The 24,825-nt window shown below is 35.0% G+C and overlaps 1 long non-coding RNA gene across 2 annotated transcripts in view; it reads left to right on the forward strand.

Annotated features, from left to right (window-relative positions):
* The window catches only part of LOC111768980 (uncharacterized), a 300,357-nt gene that overhangs the window by 77,188 nt on the left and 198,344 nt on the right, over window positions 1-24,825 (forward strand). The window lies entirely within an intron of this gene.

Raw genomic sequence — 24,825 nt, forward strand, 5'->3', positions numbered from 1 at the left:
GCAGAAAGACAAAATAGAAATGTCTCAGGATATTCAACCTTTGGATGAACACATAATGGGTCACTATTATTTATGCTATATACGTTATTTCTCATATTTTGCATTACCATTATGATCAGAAAAAAAGTCCTAAAATATTCCTTTATTCTTAGAAATACCACTAATGTGACTTTTTCCAGATAACTCCCCCATACCCAATTAACATAAAATAGGAAATAACATAAAAAAGGAAAGATAAGACGTGATAGGGATTATTTGGTCATAGTTGAGAACTTCTTTAGGATAAAACTGTAACTTATAGATGTAATTTATGAACATTACTATGTATGAAATTTTAAACAAAATCATGTTGTTTTCTTTCTTTCCTCAGCATGGCAATGTCTGATTGAAGTACAATACCAGTTAGCTGGCCTTATATAAGAGTGAGATTGCTTATGTAAAGAAGATATAAGAAACTTATTTAAGTGTACCAAAAGAGGATAAATTTTAATCAGAACAAAAGAGATTTTCCAAAAGGCAGCATCTTTCTAAAATCCCTTTTTAATCTCTAAAATAAAAGAGATGGGCAAATGATCTCTGAGGTCCCTTCCTACCGCAGTGTTCTCTGATAGCATGAAATCCGACTCCCTAATGAAGGATAATGCTGCACTGAATCAGGCCAAAGAGATTTGCTGATAGGAAATATGAGAAATCCCTATTAATCAGCAGAGTGAAGGAGCCTAGGACTGGCTTATGACATTTTGTTCGGAATAGCAAAACAAATGAAGAACTGCATCCGAGTTGAAATAACGATGCTAAAATAATGTCAACATGTGAAACCAAGGGTTTCAGTATTTCCATGTTTAACGTTGGATTAAATTGCACATTTAGATAATATGTAATTTAGATTATATTTATGGAATTACTTTTTAAATCTATTCAATGCTAAAAGTAAAATGTTTCATTCTTTTATTTTTCCGTATCTCTTATAGCACTCATTAAGGTCAACAGATGGGGCTTGATAACATTAATTAACTGCAGTGACACCTCATTTATCAGGAAGCTCCTTTTCTGGCTGACTTACCTGTCTAAAACCCCAGGAAAATGTAGAAGATTGCCCCAAAGCCTCTTAAAATCCATGTCACACTAAAATAAAAGCTTTAAATCAAAGTAACATGATAACAACGTGAAAAGAAATAGCAGGCTGATAATAAGGGAAGGGAGAGATAACTATAAAAAACAAACAAATGAAAAACAAGAGTAAAAAGCTTAGTGATTTGAGGCCATTTAATCTAAGGAAATCATTCTTACATATTTGCCTTTATGCCAAATGAGGAATCTTTATATTAAGTCTCAGTATAGTAACTAAGGCACATATTGATGCTAATTATTTTAAAAAACCAGTGAAGTTTATAATATTTGTATAAAGAGTTCATCAAAGATTATCAAAGAAATACAACTTTGGCTCTTAAATGGATTTATTTCAATTGTCTGAAAATTCGCTTTTGTAAAACTAGTTCATTTGATTGTAACATTATAAATAAAGCTAATAGTGTTTTTGAAGAATCTTTCCTTTAGTCTTCTTTCAGTGGAACTATTATTTTCCGTAAAGTCAGCTAATGTCGGTTTAAAATCTTGCTTTTATATTTTAAATTATTTATTTTACTTAATTTTTTTAGTTGGAGAGCAGAAGATGTAAAGATTCTGGGAATATCTCTTTGGATGTTGTTTGCATTGTGACCTAAAAGACCATTTTCAGAACCCTGCTATTTGTAACCTCTTGCTAGATCATAGCTACTATAGGTTTGTAATCCATAGGCAATAGCAATAGGACAAGTGATGGCTGTAGGACAATTAAGAATAATATATTACAAAAATTATTTACCATAATTATTATACACTTTTGTATATATTTTAAATGAGAAAAGTATTGCAGTATTTAAAGAAGTATAGTGTTCTATTTAATCCTCTTTGCCTCTTACGTAGAGAGCCACTAGGAACAGGCCTGGGGCCTGAGAAGAGGCAGGAGCACTTTTACATGAGGTTGCCTGGAGATGAATGGTGGATCCAGAGATCCTTTCCCTGAGCATTGCAGAGGTTTAAGCTGGTACAGACAATAGTAAACAATAGCTAGATAAAGTCTAGGAGCCAAGGAATGGAGCAACATGGGCAGTAAAACCGACAGAATTGAGTAATGAGCAGTAACAGAGAGTAAATGGGGAAGATGTCTGAGAAATTTCCAAAGTAGCAAGTAGACACCTGAAAAGGTTTTGGGGGCACTCATGGGACAGTTGGCAGGTGTGTGCTGAGTACAGGTAAGGGGCTGAGATGGGGTGACAGGTTTCTTCTGAGACCTGTACTTCTGCATACCTAGCAGGACATATTTGAATAAAAGTTATGCAATTTAAGTTCTAATACATTTTACTCTGTGCACAAACACCTTTGTAATACCTCTGAAAATGGTTCTAATATGTAATATAGTTATATTAATAGTGTAATATTTCCTGGTATTGTTAATAAAATATATTAACGATGTCCTCAAATACTCCTTCCTGTGTAGTATTACTGTAAGACAGTTTTCCATGTCAAAATTAAAAAAGGAAATCCTAATTGTTACAATAAGGGCCCATCTAATATTGGTTGCATTAATTATAAGTACCATTTTCTTCTAAACTGGTAAATTCAGTAACACATTAAAAAAAGAAGATTTTAATTTAATTATGGAAATTGCCTTTAATCAAAAAATTACTTCTATTTGTATAGAATAATGGTGCTCTTCATTTTTAAGAACATGCATAAGTTTCTATCAATTTTTCAACTTCAACCCCAAAACCTAAATTATACAGACTGCAGTACAGTCACAGTAGTAATAAATTGGCTATTGCTGGGGCCAGTTCAAAGTTTTCTTCCAATATCACCATTATCTTGCAATTATGCCATTCTATAGTCCTTTTGATTCATCTGTTTCTAATTCTTTGAGTAACTAGACCTTAAACTCCACGAAGGCAAGGACCATGTTTGAAAATTCACCACGTAGCACAGTGCTTGGCGTATAATAGAAATTCATTGTGCGCCTATCCAGTAATTAAAAGAATGACTGAATGACTGGATCTTCCCGTCTTTCCCAATTCATTTGGCTGAAACTCGAGTACACTGCCTAATTCTCTTCATCGCCCTTCCTGCCTGGTTTCTGAAAGCCAAAGCTGATTGAGACCTGATGTCCTAGAATAATGACCCCTCATTTCACCATAATGCTTCGTTTGCCTGAAAAATAATCCTGGAAACCCCATTTTTACAGTTGGGATAGCCTGCATGGTTCCTCAAGAACCAGAAATATTAGCTGAATTATTTCCCCATAGTTGAGTTACAATATGTAGAATATAACAAATATCAGGTATTTTATAAATATTGATTCATTGATTCAGATTTCCAAGCAGTGTACTTCGTTCCCAGTGCCTTGTGGTTAGTGGTTATGTCTTGGATTAAGTAATCCTGTGTAACGCTTTAAACAGTTTCTTGCATAAGTTTGATAATAAGTATATTGATTTGCATTGATTTATTTAGAATTAATCATAATTATTTCCCTCCTTTGAATAACAAACATTTGAAGTTTTTTTCATCTTTGTATTAGATAAAATATAATCTCCAGTATATGTTATACAGAACTATTATGTTAAAATTATTATTCATTCATTCATTTTCACATACATTTATTCATTCATAAATATCTACAAAGTTTCCGCGATATACAAGACTCTATGTAAGGCAGGATGGTAAAAACAATAATAGCTACAACATGACAATGTAGTCTCTGACTAGATGAGTTTACAGTCTAGGACAGGATGTAAGAAAAATAGTTAGGTATGAAACAGAATATAGGAGTCATAAAAGATGTAATGCTGTGGTTATATCAGAAATCAAAGATCTGCTCTTATTTACCTCTGTCTTCTCAGCTTCTAGCAAAAAGTCTAATGTTTTTATTAAAGTACTGGCTTTTTAAAAGTTGTTTTTAATTATTTATGCTGATAGTAAAAGTTATATTTTATTTTATTTTTTTAATTTTTATTTATTTATTTTTTTTGATGAATACTGGCCCCGAGCTAACTATTGCCAGGCCTCCTCTTTTTGCTGAGGAAGCCTGGCCCTGAGCTAACATCCGTGCCCATCTTCCTCTACTTTATATGTGGGACGCCTGCCATAGCATGGCATGCCAAGCAGTGCCATGTCCACACCTGAGATCAGAACCAGCAAACCCTGGGCTGCCGAGAAGTGGAATGTGCGAACTTAACTGCCGCACCACCGGGCTGGTCCCAACAGTTATATTTTAAAACATAAAAATATATTTTACATAACTTCCCAAATAAGACATGTTATTCAACCTTTTAGAGAAGAAATAGAGGCTTTTGGGTTTCATACCCTTTCTATTGCTGATGAAGTCTTTTCTAGACTCACCCTATTAACCACGACACCACTTAAGCTCACATATTCTTACACAGTACAATTCTTCTATGCATAACTGAAAGGGGTGTTGTCTGGGGTTTACAATCTAAGCATGTATGTGAAGGTTGATCACCAGCAACTCACTCAGTATTGTGCTTTCCTATTGGACTCTTGTCATAAATACATGGATAGTTTCTATTTAGTGGTCATGGTCTTTTATTCCTGCTTTGGACTTCTTTAGATCAGACAAGGTTTATTTTCCTAAGGATGTATATCATAATACATACATTATATATATATATATATAAGGATATAGATATCAGATATATTCCTTTCCTCTCTAGATCAGACTCATGTCCTCTACATCAAAATCCACCAAATTATCCCATGGCAAATATTTCATCCACTCAGTCTTGGCATGGGAAACACTGAAGTTATTTACATGAAATTACCAATACAGAGGTAATGGCAAATGCATGGAACCTTTCTGGTATTTTTTTTTTAAGATTTAAAAAGATTTTTTTTCCTTCTTCTCCTCAAAGCCCCCCGGCACATAGTTGTATATATCTTTTTAGTTGTAGGTCCTTCTAGTTGTGGCTTGTGGGACACCACCTCAGCATGGCTTGATTTCCTATGATTATAGGAAAGAAAGTATATCGACCTTGAAATGTTGCCCTAAATATTACGGCAACTAATTTTTTGCTCAGGAAAGATGTTTTATAAAATATGGTCATTTCTGTCTTTACTCCATAAATACAACTTTATTATTTTTACTTTCACGTTTTGTTTTTCTTCCCTACTTACATTTTTCCCCGTTCTTTTCTCAATGAGAGACTCACTAATCCAACAGCAATAAATATTCCAAAATTAATAGAGAAACCATGTTAGATTCAAAAAATGTTAATGGAGGAAATAGAATAGAAATTTTTCTATATTCAAGAATTTAGAGTCAAAATAGAGAATTTGTACAATAAGAAGGTGCTATAAGGGGCTGGCCTGGTGGTGTAGTGGTTAAGTTCATGCACTCTGCTTTGGTGGCCCTGGGTTCACAGATTTTAATCCTAGGCATGAACCTACACATCACTCATGAAGCCATGCTGTGGCCATAATCCCACATATAAAGTGGAGGAAGATTGGCACAGACATTAGCTCAGGGTCAATCTTCCTCACCAAAAAAAAAAAAAAGAGGCTGCTATAAAAAGAAGTAGAGAACATTAAAAAGTTTGACAAAATAAAACAAACAAAAAATTAATGTAAGGATAGATAAGGGAATAAAAGCACCAAATCAACAAACTAGTCATCTAGAAAATTGAACCAAAGTATTCTCCCTATCATTTGTTTGTTTTTCTGGTAACTGTCATAAGTTAACTAAAAATGCTACCAAATTAAGAATTCATATGAGACATACTCTTCAATCAAATTTAATTGATAAATAGAATAATTACAAAAATAGTAAGCCAATTTAGAAAAATTTAAACAAAACATCTAAAATACTCCTGGACTAAATACAAAATGAAAACTGAAGTTACAGAATATTAAGAAGAAAAATATTTTGAAAATACAGCTAGTCAACAAGTATAGAGTAAGACCTAAACAGGCTTCAGGAGAAAACTGTTGTCCTTCAACATAGTCATTATAGAAGAGACTAAAAATATGTGAACCAAGCACTCAATAACAACAACAATTAAAAGCTAGAAAGAGAAAAGTGAACAAAATGGAAAGAAGCTGTTGGATTAGTGTGCAGAAATCAACAGCTTTCTTATATCTAATGAAAGAAAACATGTTAAAAAAGAGAGAGAGAGAGGGAGAGAGACTTTCCAATAGCATTAGAAACTATAAAATTCTTAAATTTTAGCCAAACATTCAAGGCCTACATGAAGAAACTTATAATTTCTTTACTAGTCATAATTAAAGGCCAGAATAAATGGAGATTAACATCAGGATAAAAAGAATCAATATAGTGAAGTTTTGGACAGGGTGACAGAGGACAGTGTGATGCACCATACAAATTCTTCTTCATTGAAAGAGTTGTTCCCATAACTGTGAGTGAGGAATGCTATCGACAGACAGCCTTCAGCTGTTTATTCCCTTTAGAAACTGTCTCAGCTGAAGAGAACTGCCTTGCCTAGGGCTATGGCCTTTCCCTGGTCTCTCATGCCCAGTGACAGGTGGATGAGGAAATTGGGCCATTTCGGCCTGACTTGGGGCAACTCTGACAGCCATTCTAACTCCAGAGCTCCGAGTGAGGTTGGCTGAGGCTGTTAATGAAACTGTAGCACCTCAGCTTCTCCCTCTGACCATTACTGTTTACTTTGCTTCTCTTTCTCAAGGCTTTTCTTAATAAAATTGTGCACGCCACCTTGGTCTCCAAGTCTCTTTCCCACCGAACCTAGACTGTGACAGTTGTCCCTTCTTCTCCAATTCATTTGGGGAATTTAACTTCCTCAGTTTAATCTGTGATCAAAGCAATTGCAATCAAATTCCTAAAGCATTGGTGTAAGGGTGGGTTTACACGCTTGTTCTAAGGTTTATTTAGAAGATTTATATGTCAAACTCTTTTTTAATTTATTGGGGTAGAGATAGGGAGTAGCACTTTGAACTGAATATCAAAAATTTAAAAAAATGACTGTGGCTGCTCAGATGCCACAAGTATAGAGTCAAGACAAGTAGATGAAAGAAAGAATCCAAAATCTTGTCTATGTATATTTGTGAATATAGTATATGATGACTTTGAATTGATGAGGAAAAAAGAGAATATTCAATAAAAATTTTGGGGAAAATTGCTATGCTTTGGGAGAGTAAACTTTGGGGTGCCTATCTTAAATCATATCCCAAATGAAGTGCCAGATGGATTAAAGATGTAAGCATTTACAAAAGCTAAAAGATACAAGACTATTTTTATAATCTTCTCATGGAGAAAGCCTCCCTAAAAAAGATAGCAAAGTTAGCATGCTAAAGGACAAGGATTTAAATTTGTGCTAACCAAATTTAAAACTTTTGGTTGGCAAAGGACACCATAACCACCACTAGCACTAAGAGAGAAAGCACAGAATCAGAATATGTCTGCAAAACATATAAGTGGTAAAATAACTGGCATTCTCAAGATAAGAAGCCCTCCAACAAATTAGTCTACCAACATCACTCATCTACTCCCTGTCTGTCATGGGAAATGCACAGCATTTACAACTTTAATTGTAAGTTTAAATATTTTAGTTGTAAGTAAATTCGCAAAATTTATGATTTGTCTTTCCATTTGCATTCCAAGTTAGAGTTTCTAATCTTTACTTCCATTCTGATGATGCAACTCTCTGCTGTCTTTATTCCTCTCCTCATGCTAAACCTTGGTACTTGGTCCACAGTCCCCTGCTTCCCTCCATTATTTCCTCACAAAACTCGGTAGATTACTCCATTTTTAAAGTTTTCCTGGAGGTTAGAGACCTTTGTTACCTACTATAAGTTGAGTAGCTACTATAAGTTAAGCAATTAGTAGTACTCAACTACTAGTAGTTGAGTACCTACTGTAAGTTGAGTAACTACCTAATATTAGTTTAGTAACTACCTAATATCAGTTGAGTGAACAATTTATATTGTGGCTTAGGCATCTCGCTTAGTTGTTCAGAGAACATTTCTTTGGAGGGCCTGGATATCCCATAGCAGAATCTGAAATACAACCTCGTGTTTGGCCAGTATATAACAGCTCTTAAGTCTGTTTGACCCACATGCAGATACCCTAACTTACCCAGGAGCTTCTTGAAGAGATGGCACTAGGGACCAGAGTCACTTTTCATAAGGAATTCTGGATACTGACTGTCAAGAGACAAATTTGACATTCATCTGACAGTTGCTGCAGGCTGCTTTTGGAGAAATTTGAGACTCCAGTACAGCTTGATGCTAATCTGTGAGTTTTGGTAACCCTTCTCCAAGTAGCAATAGCCTTATGGTTATCATAGAAATTGAGGTATCCAGAGATTGAGGCATTTTTAAAGGAATAGCGGGCTAGTTTTTGTTTCCTGTCTGCAAGGAAATGGCCAGCATGCCTTGAAACACATAAGAAAAGCTACCCAATTTTTGAGGTCACATCTTTAGGTACATTATTCTGCTGTTCATGTCTCTGTTGTGACTTAATCCCATTCCTGAAACTCTAGAAGCAACTAAATTCTAGAATATATTCTTATAAAATATCGTCTTGCCACACACACTCAACTATTTCATAATATTTGGACAGCAGATGGCCCGAAAGAGTAGGAATCTGGGCATTTGATATTGATGCTGCTGACTTGACACTCACTCATTATGCTTTGTCATGCCCCCAGCTGAATTTGAAGCCTGTGATAATATATGGATAGCTTCTGCTTCTGTTGTCATTGGTTTCTCCCCATTCCGTGGTCCCTGTAACCTATCCCATTGGTCCTGAATAAAGTCTGCCTTACCGTCTTATTTTTGGTGAAGATTCACCCTAAGCTAACATTTGTTGCCAATCTTCCTCATTTTTTTTGCTTGAAGATTAGCCCTGAGCTAACATCTGTGCCAATCTTCTTCTATTTTGTACATGGGTTGCTGCCACAACATGGCTTGATGAGTGGTATAGGTCCATGCCCAGAATCGGAACCCATGAACCTGGGCCGCCAAAGCAGAGTGCGCCAGACTTAACCACTATGACATGGGGCTGGCCCCTGCCTTACCATCTTTAACAAGTGTCATTGAATTTTTTTTTCTTCAACAGTTTAATTAAATATAAATATGGAGTATTGGTAATCATTTTGATACTTTAATGTTTCTTTTCTTTCTTCTTTCTTTTTTTTTTTTTTTTGGCCTCTTCATTGCTATTAATACACCAAAAAGTACTGTCATATTTGAGGTCTTCCTATTTTTCTTTTCCCAGTTTCTTGACTAAGTAGGCTCAGAGACCTTTCAACCCAATTCCTTTTACTCCCTACTTTTTGGGTATATGCTAAGAATATATGTTGTACACCTTCCTTAGAATTAGTTCTTACTATCTTCTTTGTCATAAATTTTCCTTTTCATGTATTTATGGAGCACTTGTATCTTGTTGCATTCAGTTAAAGCATGGGCTTTCTAATTTTCACTTTGATAGTAGTTTGTACAGAGTTATCCCCTTATACTTTGAAGGACTTCAGAGTGGGTGGGAAACTATGTAAATTGGAAAATGAAGTGTTTAAGCAAAATTTTCACACTTCATTGCTCTTAATCTTAGAAGAAAATAAGACATTAATTTATTTCTGGGAAACATACTTGTTTGAATAGATAGTAGTATACATCTGAATAAATAATACAAATAAAAGGAGGATATTGACTATTGTTTCATTAGATTCACAAATTTCTGTATTTGAAAAAGTAGCAATATAAATTAGCTCCTCTGTAATATTGTATTTTTCTTTTTTTTTTAAAGATTTTATTTTTTTCCTTTTTCTCCCCAAAACCCCCCAGTACATAGTTGTATATTCTTCGTTGTGGGTCTTTCTAGTTGTGATGTGGAACGCTGCCTCAGCATGGTTTAGATGAGCAGTGCCATGTCCGCGCCCAGGATTCAAACCAACGAAACACAGGGCTGCCTGCAGCGGAGCGCGTGAACTTAACCACTCAGCCACGGAGTCAGCCCAATACTGTATTTTTCTTTATTTCCAAGGATTATTCTGAGTCTTTGATTCTTGACATTAATCCCATGCATCTACTTTGCATAATACTACAAAAAGTTATTCTTATAACTGCATTGTATAACCATTTTAGTGCATTTGAAAAACATTCTTATTTGCCTTAGTTATTACTTTCAAATTTGATTTTATTTTTAATGTTGTTAAACTTGCATATACTTAAATAAGAAATTTTTAAATTCTGGATATCTTAAACTATAGAGAGTAACTGTTCTCTCATAATAATGAATCCTTCACTTCTTTCTAAGTAAAGTGGAAACAATCTGTTATTCTGGACCTTATCTTGTTCAATCTCCTCTCCAATTACACTTTTACTGGTGACTGTCCACTTAAGTGAGTGGTTTTTTCCTTCTTTGCTTTTCTTTTTCAGCAGTCACAAGGAAAAGGAAGTTGTTAACAAAATTATGTAATTTGATGTGGTCCCATTTATTTTTTCTTTGTTTCCCTTGCTTGAGGAGACATATGCAAAAGGATATTGCTAAGACTGATGTCAAAGAGTGTACTGCCTATATTATTTTAGAGTAGTTTTACAGTTTCAGATCTTCCATTGAAGTCTTTAACGCATTTTGAGTTATTTTTTGTGTAGGTGTAAGATAATGGTCTACTTTCATTCTTTTGCATGTGGCTTTCCAGTTTTCCCAACCCCATTTATTGAGGAGACTTTCCTTTCTCTGTTGTATGTTCTTGGCTCCTTTGTTGAAGATTAGCTGTCCATAGATGTGTAGTTTCATTTCTGGGCTTTCAATTCTGTTCCATTGATCTGTGTGTCTGTTTTTGTACCAATACCATGTCGTTTTGATTATTATCATTTTATAGTATATTTTGAAGTCAGGGATTGTGATGCTTCCTGCTTTGTTACTTTTTCTCAGGATTTCTTGGCTATTTAGAGCTTTTGTTCTTCCATATAAATTTTAGGATTCTTTGTTCTATTTTCATGAATAATGTCATTGAGATTCTGATCGGGATTGCATTGAATCTGTAGATTGCTTTAGGCAACATGGGCATTTTAACTATGTCTATTCTTCCTATCCATGTGCATGGAATATCTTTCCATTTCTTTATGTCTTCTATGATTTATTTGAATAATGTCTTATAGTTTTCAGTGTATTAGTCTTTCACTTCCTTGATTTAGTTTATTCTTAGGCATTTTATTCTTTTTCTTGCAGTTATAAATGGGATTGTATTCTTGACTTCTTTTTCTGCTAGTTTATTATTAGGGTATAGAAATGCAACTGTTTTTTGTGAGCTAATTTTTTTTTATTAATTTTAGTTTTTTTTTTTTAAGAGATTTTTTATTTTTTTCCTTTTTCTCCTCAGAGACCCCCTGGTACATAGTTGTATATTCTTTGTTGTGGGTCCTTCTAGTTGTGGCATGTGGGATGCTGCCTCAGCGTGATTTGATGAGCAGTGCCATGTCTGCGCCCAGGATTTGAACCAATGAAACACTGGGCCGCCTGCAGCGGAGCGCGAGAATTTAACCACTCGGCCATGGGGCCAGACCCTTGTGAGCTAATTTTGTACCCTCCAAATTTACTGTGCTTGTTGATTATTTCTGATAGTCTTCTACTGGATTCTTTAGGGTTTTCTATAAATAGGATCATATGGTCCACAAACAGTGAGTTTCATTTCTTCCTTTCCAATTTTGATACCTTTTATTTCTCTTTCTTAGCTAATTGCTCTGACGAAAACGTTCAGTACTATGTTGAATAGGAGTGGTCAGAGTTGGCACCCATGTCTTATTCCTGTTCTCAGAGAGATGGCTTTCAGTTTTTCACCAATAGGTATGATATTTGCTGTGGGATTGTCCTATATGGCCTTTATTATGTTGAGGAACTTTCCTTCTATACCCATTTTATTGAGAGTTTTTATCATAACTGGATGTTGGATCTTGTCAGATGCTTTCTTTGTATCTATTGAGATGATCATTTTGAATTTTATTCCTCATGTTGTTAATGTGGTGTATCACATTGATTGATTTTCAGATGTTAAGCCATCCTGGCATCCCTGGTATAAATCCCACTTGATCATAGTATATAGTCTTTGTAATGTATTGCTGTATTTTGTTTGCCAATATTTTGTTGAGGATTTTTGCCTTTATGTTCATCGGAGATATTAGCCTGTAATTTTTCTTCTTTGTGTTGTCCTTTTCTAGTTTTGGTTTCCGGGTGATGTTGACCTCATAGAATGAGCTAGGAAGTGGTCCATCTTCTTCAGTATTTTGGAATAGTTTGAGAAGGATAGGTATTAATTCTTCTTTGAGTGTTTGGTAGAATTCTCCAGAGAAGCAATCTCATCCTGGAATTTTGTTTTCTGTGAGTTTTTTTATTACTGTTTCAATTCTTTGCTTGTGATTGATCTGGTCAGATTCTCTATTTCTTATTTATTCAGTTTTGGGAGATTACATGAGTCTAAGAATTTATCCATTTCTTCTAGATTATCCAATTTGTTGGCTTATAGTTTTTCATAGTATTCTCTTATAATCCTTTGTGTTTCTGTGGTAAGTGTTGTAATTTTTCCTCTTTCATTTCTAGTTTTATTTATTTGAGGCTTCTCTCTTTTTTTCCTAGTAAGTCTGGCTAAGAGTCTGTCAATTTTCTTTATCTTCTCAAAGAAACAGCTCTTAGTTTCATTGACCCTTTTCAGTGCTTTATTTTTTCTTGGTTTCTATTTCATTTATTTCTGCTCTAATTTTTATTATTTCTCTCATTATGCTAAATTTGAGCTTTGTTTAGTCTTCTTTTTCTAGTTCTATTAGGTGTAATTTAAGATTACTAATTTGAGGATTTTCTTGGTTCTGGAAGTGGACCTGTATCGCTATGAATTTCCCTCTTAGAACTGCTTTTGCTGCATCCCATAAGAGTTGATATGATGTATTTTCATTTTCATTTGTCTCCAGCTATTTTTTATTTCTCCTTTGATTTCTTCATCCAATAGTTGTTCCGTAGTGTGTTGTTTAGTCTCCACATATTTGTGGCTTTCCCCACTTTTTTCTTGTAGTTGATTTCTAGTTTCATATCATTATTGTTAGAAAAGATGATTGATATGATTTCAATTCTTCTTAAATTTATTGAGGTTTGCCTTGTTTCCTAACATATGGTCTATCTTTGAGAAAGTTCCATGTGCACTTGAGAAGAATGTGTATTCTATTGTTTTGGGATGGAATGTTCTATATTTATCTATTAAGTTCATCTTGTCTAGTTTTTCATTTAAGTCCACTTATTCCTTGTTGACACTCTGTCCGGATAATCTATCCATTGATGTAAGTGGCATATTGAAGTCCCCTAGTATTATTGTATGACTGTTAATTTCTCCCTTTAGGTCTGTTAATAGTTACTTTATTTACTTTGGTGCTCATGTGTTAGGTGCATGTATATTCCTAAGTGTTATATCCTCTTGGTGGTATGTCCCTTTCATCATTATATACTGCCCTCTTTGTCTCTCATTGCTTTTTTTATCTTGTTGTCCACTTTGTCTGATATAAGTATGGAAACCCTGCTTTATTTTGCTTGCCATTTATTTGGAGTATTGTCTTCCATTCCTTTACTCTGAGCCCATGTTTTTCTTTAGAGTTGACAAGTGTTTCCTGGAGGCAGCACATTGTTGAGTCTTGTTTTTTAATCCATCCAGTCACTGTGTCTTTTGATTGGAGAATTCAATCCATTTACATTTTGAGTGATTATTGATATATGAGCCATTTTATCTCTTGTTTTCCAGTTGTTCTATATTTCCCTTTTTTCTCTTCCTTTGTATTTCTGACTGCCGTTTCAATTTGGTTGTTTGCTGTGATGGTTTTGTCAGTTTTCTCTTTATTTATAATGTGTGACTCTGCTGTGATTTTTTGTTTAGTGGTTATCATGAGTTTGTATAAAAGATCTCATAGGTGGCATAATCCATATTCAGATTGCCTCTTACCTTCATTAGCCTAAGCAGGTTCCATCCCTTTCTTCTTGCTTGTCTAAATTATTTTGTTATAAATTATTCTGTTTTGTGAGTTTGTGATTAAAATTAAGTGTTTATAGTTATTTTTGATGCTTTCCTTCCATATATCTTTTATTTTATAATTAAATGTTTGCTAACCTATACTGATAGAGAGCTGCAATTTTCTATTTTCTTGTCCTATTTATCTGCTTGCTCAAGGTTTTGTAAACCTTTGCCTCTTTGTTATGAAGGCATCTTTGATCATTTCTTGTAAGGAAGGTTTAGTGGCAATGAACTCCCTTAGCTTTTGTTTATTTGGGAAAGTTTTGATTTCTCCATCATAACTGAAGGATAGTTTCACTGGATAGAATATTCTTGTCTGAAAGTTTCTATCTTTCAGTATTTTGAATAAGCCTGAGAAAGGTTCCTTTTTAGATTATTCTCTTCTGTCTTGCTGCCCTTAATCTTCTTACTTTGTCATTCACTGACTTTTGCAAGTTTTACTATTATATACCTTGGAGAAGCTCTTTTTGCAATTTTTGTAATTAAGAGTTCTACTGGTTTCATATACTTGGAAGTCCAATGCTTTTCCCAGATTTGGGAAGTTCTCAGCTATTATATCTTTGAACAAGCTCTCTGTTCCTTTCCCCCTCTCTTCTCCCTCTGTAATACCTATAAACCTTATGTTGTATTTCCTATTGGAGTTGGATATTTACTGAAGAATTTCTTCTTTTTTTTTTTTTAGTCTTAGTCCTCTCTCCTCCTCCATCTGAAGCATTTCTATATTTCTGTCCTCAAAATTACTCAATCTGTCCTCCATCACTTCAGCTCTCTTCTTTTAGGTTTCTACATTTTTTTTTATCTCATTCATTGAGTTCTTCATCTCCAGAATTTCTGTTTGGTATTTTTTTAAGTATCATTCTGTTTTGTGAAGAATTCCTTCTGCTCATTAATTTTATTCCTGAGTTTAATGAACTGTCTTTCTGAGTTTTCTTGTAACTCACTGAAGTTTTTTATGACAATTATTTTGAATTCTCTGTCATTTAGATTGTAAATTTCTGTCACTTCAGTATTTGTTTCTGGAGACTTATCATTTTCCTTATGCTCTGAAGTGTTAATGTAGTTCTTCATAGTGTTTGATGAAGTGATCCTTTGCTGACACATAGTGTTTATATCAGGTCACAGATTCCATTGGACACCAGTAGTGGGGGCCGGGAGCTGTGTTTTCTGAATCGACTGTATCTGCTGGAAGATGTGCTGATAGGGCTCATCTGTCTTTGTCCATTGGCCGCAGACACTTTGTAGGTCACACACATACTCACAGGTGCTCTGGTGCAGATCTGCTGTGTTGGCCAGGGACTGGCCAAGATAGTGTGCCAGATGGAGGAGGGAGGGGCACTTTCTTTTGTGCATGTGCTGGCCCACTCTGTGCTCACTCACAGTTTATCTTGGCTGCTGTTCTTGATGAGGGTGCCCACACAGTGGCTGAGACACACCACTTAACATGGAGTCTTCCCTCAGGCCAGGATATAACTCCAAAAGCAAAAGTGTTCATGTGATGACCTTCCTGCTCCCCTGCCTCCTCTTACATTTGCACACCAGCTGCTGCATGAGGACCCATCACCTAGGTTGTTGCCACTGGGAAGGGGAAGAAGATCCATTCATCTTTTTCCTCTGCTTCCTGGGGATCCAGTACCCCTACCTTCAGATGTATAGCTGCAAGGATCTTTAAGATGTCCTTTTGTGCTTTGTAGGGAAACTTTTATTGGTTAATGAATGTCCATTTACTTGTAACTTACAGCAAGAGGCTACCGGGAGCAGTTCACTCCACCATGATGCTGAGATCACTCCTCTGCAGTGTGTGTTCAATGACAATTATCTTCAACATATCCAGAATATTTTTTACTAAGCTAATTATTTAGCTAAATATGTAGTGCTACTGGCATTTATATTGCCCCTCTGGTACTCCTGAAAACTATTTGCCTAAGAGCCATTTGGCACTCAAATTTTTTGGTTGGGAAATTTTGCATGCAAGTCTAGATTCTTGTTATACCTCCCAACAATTTAAGAATTCCTAAATGGAGGGATCTAACTGTTTCATCCTCATTGAAATTTTGACAGGAGACAATATGATAAAGGGATCTAGTCTAATTTGCACTGGAGAGAAAGAAGAGTATCTTCTACAGTTGCCAAGGATAATATAGTCAAGAGAAACAATCTCATGATTAACTGGGGTTTCTCCAAAGAAGAGAAATTGCCTCTGTTAGCTGCAAACAGCTGCTAGTTGTGTGGACTACCCAAAAGAAAACTTAAAAATGAGAATAATTTGTGTAGAATAGCCAAGGCAAATGGAGATTTCCTATTGTCCAAATAGCAGTGCTTTATAAGCTTCTATAGGGCACATCAGGTGACTCTTGAAAGATTTCAGCCATAGAAACACACAAAAAAGCTGGCACCTGTGCTCATCCTGTCCTTGATGAAGCTGAATCTCAGAAGAATCTCTTGGACCTGGCTTCTCTCCACTTTCCATGTCAAAAACAGAGTTGAACTCTCATGATCCCTTACTGGGGTTTTTATAACTGCTGCCTCTGATCACTCCCCTTGTTAATCTTCTCCCATATTAGTTACTGTTTTAAAAATGCAATTTATGCTACCCATTAACTTACAAAGGTAAATCAAAATTCCTTAGGCTGGAAAATAGTCCTCTTTCCAATATGGTTGATCTTTACCTCTCCCCAGTTCCTGGCTTTCTGTCTTACCCTTTGTCTTCTTTCTTATAAACATTATGGTATTTACATATTTCTCACTGATTTACAAACACAAGAAGTCTTTTTCCTTAGACTGTGACTTTTGCTATTTTTCTTCTGGAAAAATTTCCTCTTTCTTCACTTATCAGACTCTGCTTTCAAGTGCTATCTTATATGTAATACCTACTCTGAGGCTGCTTTTGGCTCTTATAGAGAGATGGGCACTCTGAAGCATTAGATTTACACCTCTGCCATCAGAAGCATCACTTATATTGCAACTCACATGTCTACATGCCAATCTTCACCACTAATCTGAGAACTAATTAGTGCATTTTCACTGGCAATTGTTTTATCTTTATAAATCTGGCTTATTTGTTGATCCTCATCAAACTTTTGTTGAATGAACAATTTTTCTTGAGAGTCCAGCCCCTCATAAAGTAAAGAGATTTTTCTAGACTTGTTGGAAGAATTATTTTGGAAACAACGGTGTAGGGTATTCACACCAAATTAAATAGTAAATTAATGAAGCAACAATCTTATAGCTGATATAGGAAGAATACAATCCTAGAAATGGGAGTGCAGAAGAGCCTTGAAACAATTACCTACTGGTTTCAAAGTCTGACACCATTTTAGGTAGAAACACTGACACTTGTAGGAGTTTACTGAATGTCCTAGTAAAGAGGTACTAACTCACCAAGGCTTTAGTTTTCACAGAAGTAATGCCACTAATAGATTCTTCCAGAATTGGTGTCTGAGAAAATCTAAGTACATGGATTCAAAGTGAATGTGGATTAATTGGTTGCCAGGGAGATTATATAGATCAATAAACACAGAGGGCTAAAATCAGAAACCTGAATACCAAGAATATTTTTGGAATACTCAGAAGAAAGCCATTTCCCGCACAAACATATCTGCTAGAGTGACTGACTGATTGATGCCCCCATCCAGCTATTCATTCATTTGTGTTTTTAACATGATCTCCTACTATTTACCTGGTTGCGCTTAGAATGACATTATAGAAGCATACTTATGTTTGACATGCTAGCGTCATCTTTAAATTAAGGCACTGAAACATCATCATCATTTGAAACTTGCTTTGATCTTCCCAGACCCAATAAATGCTAACTATTTTTTTCCCGCTTGAGTTATACTGGTAGTTTAAGCTATCTCTTGGCGGACTCTAAAGCAAAACAACTAAGAGACTTGGAAAATTCCCAGGTTCCAGTTCCAGAGTTATTGGCAGATTGTGCCCTGGGAATGATTCTGGAAAGGCCATAGTTACCAAATTTAAATTCTAATATTAAACTCTAATACTCCAGGGTATTGATTAAGATGTGCTTCCCAGGATAAATATGTGCATTCACATATGATTTGTTATTCTACAGCATTTTGATTTTGGTTAGTAGGTATAATATCATATAAGTATTCATTCATTTCTTAACTGAGGACTACGAAAATTTTAAAATAATTTTCTCTATACATGATGATTCTATTCAATTTGTGAGATTCTAGAATGTAAACTCAAAGAATATAGATTAAGTTGTGTGCATGTTTATTTGGATATGTCGGAATCCACAATTCAACTTAATTATAATAATAGTTAATAAAACATATTTTCACAGTTGGAATTTTTTTGGAATCCCGGAAGATTGAAAATATTCAAAATTAGTAATAGTTTTGGATATTTATTGCCCATAGTCTCCAGAGAGTCAGGAAAATAAATTCATAATGAAGACTTTGATACAAATCTATATCAAATATAAATACTATTATTAGTATATAATATATAATATAATAAGAGGAAAATACAACATGAAATTATTACAGTACTACAGAGAGAACAAAAAGTTGTAACAAGAGCCAATATATTTGCATTATGTAAACAGATAATACAATCTTGTGGTAATTCTGCTAAAAGGAAATGTTGCTACTGTATCTATAGCAATTCTGTTTAGTTCTGTTGCACTGTCACTTCTGAGGTAACCTGTTCTTTTACACGCTCCATGGTACGATCTCTGTTGCAGCCAAAGCACCATAATATAATGTGACAGAAAATACATAGGAAAAATCTATTCACTTATGTGTCTCTGATGCTTATTTTCAGTTTAAATCAGAACCTTGAGTTGTAGATAAAGTTGACAGATGGAAACAAGGGTAGGACTGCTGGCTTACAGGCTTATGTACCTTTCGAACACTTTAATTGATTTTTTAATAAACTCTGCACACTTTTTTCTCTCTTTAATATTAATGCAATTTGAAGAACTTGCTTTCATGTATCTATTTCCTAGTAAATTACACTTCCTTTTATACAAGCTGCATTTTTGAACATAGTTGGAATGTTATGCTATTGGCAAATGAAAGTTCCATTTACCAGGCTCATACTTCTGTAGTGTTAAATACATGACTGATTAATTCACAGAATCTGACACTGGGGCATCATAGGATGGCATATGGTTCTGTGTCTTTCAAGAATATCTGAATGTAATTTTAATGAAATGTGTTTTATTTCAATTAATTTAATCTTAGTGCTCATTTTTTTAAAGACAGATGTTTTAAGGAGATTCAAACACAAAGGTTTTGTGCTTTTGTATTAAGAATATATTTTATGATACATAAAGAATATTCTGTAGTATCTTTATTTTAACATAGTAATTTTAATAACTGAAATGATACTGATAATGTTTCGCATTGTCTTTCATACTTGGGGCTCTTTCTTTTTTAAAAATGTCAGCAAAACAAGAAGTAAATCCAGTGCTAATGAAATGGAAGTGATAAGAGTCCTATCTTAAAATAGGAACAATGCAGTGATATGGAGAGGAGTAGTGGTTCCTATAGTATGTGCTTTAGGGATGCAATTCTGTTATGTCACCTCCCTGCTAATCATAGATTCGGGGCTGGTAGGAAGCACAGATGAATGTTAGGAGAACCTTTGTTGCATTAACTCTAGTAAAGGAAAACTCACTGCAGTAGTTCCCCCTTATCTGCAGGGGATACATTCCAAGATCTCCAGTGGATGCCTGAAACTGTGGATAGTACTGAACTCTATATATACTATGTTTTTCCCTATATGTATGTACCCATGATAAAGTTTAATTTAAACGTAGGCACAATAAAAGAATATCTGAATTGCCAACATCACTACTCTTGTGGTTTCGAGTCATTATTAAATAAAATAAGTGTTACTTGAACATGGGCAATGTAATGCTGCAACAGTCAATCTGATAACTGAAATGGCTATTAAGTGACTAGTAGGAAGGTAGCATATACAGCATAGATACCCTGGATAAGAGAATGACTCATGTTCCAGGAAGGAGGGAACAGAATGGCAAGAGATTTCATCACACTACTCAGAACAGTGTGAAATTTAAAACTTATGAATTGTTTATTTGTGGAATTTTTCATTTAATATTTTGGACCATGGTTGACCGTGGTAACCGAAACTACAGAAAGCAAAATCACAGATAAGGAGGTACTACTCCAACAGCAATATATGATAATTGCCATATATATGGTATACAAGTGCTATGCATTTTAAATCTTTTAAACATGTAAATACATTGAATAAATGTTTTACTATTCACAATATTAAAATGTCATATACATTTTAACTGTGAAGTCATATAGCACCTGACTTTTCTCCTGCAAAAAGGCATGGTAAAAATAAGAGATAACTCATGGGATTATCTTGAGATTAAAATGAGATACTAAAAGTTTGTATCACAGTGCTTATTCAGTAAACATCAATTATTTTTAAAGATTTCTAGTAGATTTGTTTCTATTAATATTTTCAAGATGTAGTTCTCATTTCTACGTCTTCCACAGATTTTAGTTAAAATTGTATGTGAAACTTTTTGTCTATTAATTCCCATATTTTGAATTTCCTTCCACTGTACCTTCATCCATACTTTAAACATCTACATCAAAAATACCCTTATTTTCTTTATTGAAATGATAGACAGTTAACAGTCTAGGGAAAAGAGGGAATAATATTGGAAATAATAAAATATAATCCCTGTCCTAGGAACACAATATTTTGCAGTAAAAATAATCTTCACTAGATATTAGAAAACAAATTTCTACTAACTAAGAGAGTAGTCTTGGGTAAGTCACTTCATTATAAGCCTTACTTTCATCTCTTGTAAAAATAAGAGGCAATGGACTAGATAGTCTTTAAGTGTTATGATTCTAAGAATCCTCCAATGTAAAGCGAATAGACAAATGTATTACAAAAAAATCTTAAGGAAAATTTACCAAGCAACCTAAAGCAAGCATTTTAAATTATAGAAGCAAATGAGTTTATGCTTAATCCTTCATAAAGCTTCACACTTTAAAAGAAACCGAGTGGTCTTCTTTCCAAAAATGAATGCATTCCTTCTGCAGATGAATTATAATTTTGTAACAGCTCCGCTATCTCATCTACTCTGGGTTCAAAGCCATGTTCTGATTCTCTTTAGAGAACACAATATTTTGAAATTTATCCCAGCTAATTATCAATGCAAGGCCCTGTGGCAAAAACTCAGCACAGATGCTTGGATGGATGCTGATCTCATGATATCTGTGGAATTGCACTACCTCTGGTTTAGCTATTCATAAATGAATGCTTGGGTGGTTTAATACACAGGGAATGAAAGCAAGTAGAAGCAATGGCCCCAAGAGATGTCAGGAATGATAAATGCTAAAAACCTGGAAATGTGGTTGTTGATGGTCTGAGATAGTGTTCCAGCACAGTGAGGCCCAGAAATTGACAGCCAGATATCAAAGTGAGAGAGATCACTTCTAGATTTTTATGTAACTAGGAAAAAAAGCATTTGCACAGGGACTACAGATGTCTATAAACAGTATGTTATGAGAACATCATTTTCAAAGGCTATGGGGATTTGTGATTTTGTGATAATTATTAATACACCTTCATGATAGATTTTTATATGCCGGAGAAGGGGACCCTAGCTGAACATTGCCCTAAGATCAAGAGTTTATAAATTTGTTAACATTTCCATTTAACCTCTTTGTATTACCTAATTTTTCTCACTAAATCTCCTTTTTGGATGCTTGCTTGTAAGAGCCTGGAGGACAGAGACCAATGCTCTATTCTGTCTCTTTCCGTAGTTTAGGAAATGCCTAGCAGACTAATTAGTATATGATAAGCCCACAGTAATAAAGCTTTATACTTAAAAATGCCGTCAAACACATTTACACACCTTTTTCTTATTACAGTCTCATAATGAAAACAAAAGAGATGTTATTCACGTTTTACATAGGAAAAACCAGGAAGTTCCAGATTTTAAATGACTTGTCTGAGACCAACAGCTCCTAAATGATAGAGCTGGTACTTAAATCCCATTTCCTTTTTTAAACTTAAAGCTTTGGCCATCATATGACCCTGATTTTTCCGTTTCAGCAGGTGTGCTAACTTAAACTCAGAAACCCTAAATGGTTGCCTCTGTGTGACATGACTAACAAGGAGGTGAGCCAGAATGCAAGCTCACAGCTGAATAAAAGTCTGTCATATTATTATGAGGTTGGGAGTAAAGCTGTATTGAAAATAAAAGTATATCATTCTAGCGAATACTTTAAATGGGAATGTGGTTTTTCTCTGGAGAGCCTGCCTAAAGAGATTCCTGGCTTAATTTATATCAGCTTCTTTTGGCATTAAAAAAAGATAATTGTAGAAGGGGAATATTAGAGAGAGTTGAGGAAAATTAAGTATGAGGAAGACTTGACAGCATGAGAAAAAATATTCTTTCAGTAACAGTAGCAAAACCATTTTAAAAATCAGATTGTATTTAAGTGGACTAAGAAATAAACTAGCTTCTGACAGACAGGAGACAAGTTACTTGTTTCTCCTGGAGAGATGTCATATTCTCCTTTGTAAAATGGATATAACAATGTGAAATTTCTTCTTGTACTAAGTGGAAAGGTCGACATATCTTTTACATATTGACTCCATATAGTTTAAATAAGACAAAAATAAGCTATTCAGGCATTTTTTTTTGCTATTCCTAAAATAATCTTGTAATAGTTGAGATAACCCTAATGATAGCAAATTTAGTTTATATAGTTAATTCCTCTTGGATGGTGGCTACTGCAATCTGTTCTCTAGGAGTTTCTCTCTGTTCTGGCAAACCTCCAAAATACATGAACATTGCTTTGGGCCCAAAGGGTTAGCCAAAGTTGCTGGGATACTTTTGAATTTACTAATATATTTGGTTCTCTCGTCAGAGAGCAAATGTCTGTAATAACTCTAGATAAGAAGTTTAGGACTGAAACATAAAGTCTGAAACAATCTACAAAACCCAGAGTTATAGCCATCTCATTTCTAGCTCTAATGGTATGCAATATAATAAAAGATATCCGTTTGTCTTCATCACCTTTCCTTTTGATAAATCTTCCCTTTACTTACTCTCCTCTCTCCTGGGTTTTCCTGCCACCTCTCTAGAATTCTGGTGCCTTGTCTATGCCTGAATATCCTTGGTTTTCTTTGTTCTTTCTCTATCAGAACTATTACAATATTAAGATCATAAATGACAGCTTAATTATGAAATTCTTATGAAGGTATTCATTTTGTCTTCTCTAGCCAAACCTAATTGATGTGTTTTTCTTCCATTGTAAACTAGCAATTAATAAAAGTATTGGTGAAATAATTCATGCTAAGACCTTTATAGTTATTCCTAAATGAAAGTGTAACCTGTAGGGCCGTACTTGCTCGTAAGCAGGGCGTTGTTGCCTAAAGCCCAACTAATAGTGAAATTTCATGTATTAGTACATATTGGAAGCGGCAGAGTTAGCCATTCATGATTAAGTAGCTAGGAAGTAAAGGTTTTTTTCTTTTTGCAATTACTAATTATAGATTTTAGTTGTTTAACCTACCCATTGTTAACTGTGCTGCTTAGGCAATATGCTGACTCCCACTAGATTGCTATAGATAACTTCTCCCTGGAGCCTGGGTCACCATGGTAATGGGTGTGTGGGCTTTTTTTCAGGAGTTGGAACTCCTTTGTCCACTCCAGGCCGCTTGAGACCAACTCATTAACTGGGTCTCCGCAGATGTCCAATGAGCGACCTTTTGACATCAAGAGGCTAAAAACTCCACTCTCAGATCATGCTAATGCTGTCGTTTTGTGAACATGGGTCCCATGAAGAGGCGTGGAGTCTGACTACGCTTGTGAGATGATCAATTCGCTCCCCTCCTCACTTGCAATCACCTACCTCCACATTTCAGACCACCTTGCCCCCTCTCGCATAAATATCCCTGAGTCCCTATTTTTGGGGAAGCAGATTTGGGACTCATGCTCTCGCTTCCTTGCATGGCTGCCTTGTGATTAAACACCCTCTCCGCTGTGACCTCATCATCTTGGTGTTTGGCTTTCTAGGCAGAGGGCAAAAACGAACCTGGTGTGTAAACCACATTGTGCTTTGGTAGGGGTGCTTTAATATATTAGCATATGTTCTAAGCATCCCTCAAACACACTTTCTTGGGTAATCACGTGCTCTACCCTCACTATAAAGCCAACACTTCCTCCAGCTCCAAGATGTCCATTAGAGAGCCCGGCTGCTGTTGGCCTACCAGGCATGCAGCCAGTTGGCTGTAAGCCTCAGGTTTTAGTGCCAGAATGTCACAGGATCCTCTCAAAGTTATTTGGTAAAGTGTAGACTGATGTTATGTACAATATCTGCTTTCTTCTCCCTATAGAATTATGTCAGGAGAATAAATGAGATAATTTAGGAGAAGCATTTTGAGATGCTAGGAAGAAAATGCATTCTATTTATTCAGGTTATTGTTGTTTTTAGTATTATCAATAAGTGCTATATTGAGATTGGCCTGAAGGTAAGGTCTGACACTTTACTATTACTGTATTTGAATATAAAGCTTCTGCAAAATTGGTTGCAGTTTGCTTCCAGGCTATCAAGATATGGTGGAATCTCTCATTATATGAATTCCAAGTAGTGGAATAGCTTTCCTTTCTAAGTCTGTTTGTACTGTAAACTATTTGCTTTGTAAATAAATGGCGTTTTTCAGAGTTGACATGTTGCGATTTCCAATAGAAGTGTGCTAAATTGATTAATTCATT

This window comes from Equus caballus, chromosome 19 (assembly GCF_041296265.1).
Source record: "Equus caballus isolate H_3958 breed thoroughbred chromosome 19, TB-T2T, whole genome shotgun sequence".
Taxonomy (NCBI): domain Eukaryota; kingdom Metazoa; phylum Chordata; class Mammalia; order Perissodactyla; family Equidae; genus Equus; species Equus caballus.